Source organism: Paramacrobiotus metropolitanus, unplaced genomic scaffold (assembly GCF_019649055.1).
Source record: "Paramacrobiotus metropolitanus isolate TYO unplaced genomic scaffold, Prichtersi_v1.0 Parri_scaffold0000250, whole genome shotgun sequence".
NCBI classification, from domain to species: domain Eukaryota; kingdom Metazoa; phylum Tardigrada; class Eutardigrada; order Parachela; family Macrobiotidae; genus Paramacrobiotus; species Paramacrobiotus metropolitanus.
In genome coordinates, this window is record NW_026570470.1 from 92,743 (window position 1) to 95,556 (window position 2,814).

Below are 2,814 nucleotides of genomic sequence, written 5' to 3' on the forward strand. Positions count from 1 at the left end.
CAGGCACCACCGGCCCCGACTCAACGTAAGTACTATTTTGTATTAAGTACTAATGTTATTTTTGAAGTTGCTGTTATAGATAAACGTGGCGCCGGCTCCATCCGCGGGACCGCTATTCTTGGCAAGCGTGTTGCCGTACCTGTACGAGTGCTTCCACCGGCACCAGCGACTGCTGAACCTGAAGAAGCATCGGGACCAACCGGTAAGAAACGTATTTTACAATAATTATGTACATCTCTACATGTCCTTATGTTTAGCGGCAAATGCTCGCGGCTCCGTTGCCAAAAGCAACTGGTTAAGCGCGCGTGAATTGTCGGGCATGAAGGTGCAGAGCACTCGGTCTCCCTTTACGAACATGGGAACTGCTGTATGCTCACGTGGAGGACGGCGTGGTCGAGCACCACGTGGAATGCGTGGATCCCACAGTACACGACCAGCTCCACCAGCCCGTGCGCAGTCACCGAGTCCATCCTCAGCACGCTCTGTTCAACCAGGTACTGCTGTATGCTCACGTGGAGGACGGCGTGGTCGAGCACCACGTGGAATGCGTGGATCCCACAGTACACGACCAGCACCACCAACCTGTGCGCAGTCACCGAGTCCATCCCCAGCACGCTCTGTTCAACCAGGTACTGTATTTTCAATTCTTGTAATGGTATGTGCTCGTACATAACGTTAAATTTTCGACTTTATTTAGTTCGTCGTCGTGGCACGGGTGGCGCCAAGCGCATTTGCTTGGGGCGACCTAATGGAGTGAACCCGAGCCTGCCGGCTTCCGCACTTGCCCAAACAGCTCCTGGTACATACTACACAACTACAGTACTACACAACTACATTTATCTATATAACAGTGATTTTATGTGTATTAGCGCCACGAAGTGCAACGCCATGGCTGGATGCGCTGGGAGGACACAGTGCCGATATGGCATTTATGCGGGAGCGTGGACGTGATGTCGCTGTCGGTCCTGTTCAGCAGCCAGCGCCTCAACTGTTGGGTGGTTTTGTCGCACCGAATGGATGCGTTGTGCAGCGTCCGATTGTGGATATGCACCCGAACAAGAACCGTGGCAGACGCAAGCTGTAGTGCGATGTACTTAAAAAAAAATATTGTTCACACTTGTATTTATTATGTGTACATCATACACGTATATTTGCAGGTACATGCGTGGGTCGGAGCGTGGATATGCGGATTCATCATCGTTGTTTGTTAATGCATCGGTTGTGGTTATGTCATGTGTTTTTGTTGTACGCGTGGTGACAGGGATGATTTGTTGTTTTTAGTTATGCGAGCGGTACCGGGGTTAAATGTTGTATGCGTGGTACGGGGATGTTACTCTGGGATAAAATTGTTGCATGTAGCGAACATTGTTATTGCATATGATCCATTGCGGATGTAGTACGGGGTTCATCTTTCATGTTTTTGGTGACAAGGATAAAAGAGTGCAAATTTTTCATTAAAATTACTGTACTCGCAGCATTTTTTCATGTATACTCGTATTTTTAAACTCGTTAATTAGAAAAAATGAAAATTAACTATTGTTTCCACTAATTAATTACGTAAGTTAATGAAATTAATGTAAATTACTGTACTCTATTGTTTAATTTAATTAAAAGTAATTAAAAAGTTAATTATAGGCAGGTGGTACTGTATATACAGGCAGGTGGTACTGTACGGACCCCTGGGGTGTTCCTGGCAGTGGATGTCTGTGTATTCTACTTTTTGTACTGTCAGAACCATGCGCGTACGAGTCGGAATTCCGTTCCCTGATCGTCGTACCACCACGATTACCATTGGGCACTACAATTTGGTAATATGAAAAAGAAATTTTGATGGTCAAGAACTGAAAATAGTGTTTGAAGACAAGCCCAGTGATGTGGACAAACTTCCAAATGTGCATGTAAATTTTCTGGAATTTTATTCAGGAAGATATCCTTTTTGATTGCCGTCTTACGGTGATTGTACGTTTGCGGATTGAGTCGCATAGGTAACCGCCTCGAGTTGCAATGCTGACTGAATACATACGTTTGCTGGTATTTCGCATTTTCAAAGTGGTGTTTTATTCTATTTTTATTTCTTCGTCGCGGATGTTTTTTCTTTGAGTTTTTCATCGGCGATGTTCCTTTAATTTAATTACTTTGCCACTTAAAAATCTTCATTTTTTGTGTTCCGACGTTTTTCCTGCTTGTTTCACTCCGACTGTTTTAACTGCCATTCAGCCATCCTTCTCACTCTGCCTACGCTCAGTTTTCCTCCCCGTCAAGGATCCTCTCCTCACTCACCATCGCACTTGTCACCCGTGGAGGAGGATCATGTCATTCTTGGACGGTGGATGGATTTGCCCGCCTTGCCCAGTCGAGAGCGTGAGACGTCTTATTTAGTTTTTTTTGTTCCTGTTTTGTTTTTCTTTTCTGTTCTTTTTGTGTTGGGTTCCCCAAAAGCCGTTTGCAGGGGTGACGGAATATAGCAGTACAGTACGTAAAGTGACGGCTTTACTCGTACTTTCTATTATTCGCTGTACTTTCTCAACGTTTCTCTTTTGTGTTCGGATTTACTTTTGATTGTTTCTACACGGATGCGCCGTGTCTACATAAGTCCGTGAGTGGCAGTACTTTGGTCGTTAGTTCTCTCATTATGAGATTGGCAGCGTTCGGAGTTTATAATTAAATTATCGTCGGAGATGCAGTTCTCGCTTCGCGTAGATTCGTAGACTTAGCTATGCCACATTGCGATTATTAGCTCATACTCTGTCGTTGAGTAGGTCGGTAGGATAGATTATTACGGTAATTATTCCTATCGTACTGATCTCTCCGTCA

At 44.8% G+C, this 2,814-nt stretch overlaps 1 long non-coding RNA gene across 1 annotated transcript; it reads left to right on the top strand.

Annotated features, from left to right (window-relative positions):
- The first annotated feature begins 718 nt into the window (after positions 1-718).
- LOC129601556 (uncharacterized) lies at positions 719-1,300 on the top strand. Its single transcript, XR_008692246.1, has 3 exons — positions 719-799; positions 870-1,090; positions 1,158-1,300. It is a non-coding gene; the product is annotated as an uncharacterized LOC129601556 (long non-coding RNA).
- The last annotated feature ends 1,514 nt before the right edge of the window (positions 1,301-2,814 follow it).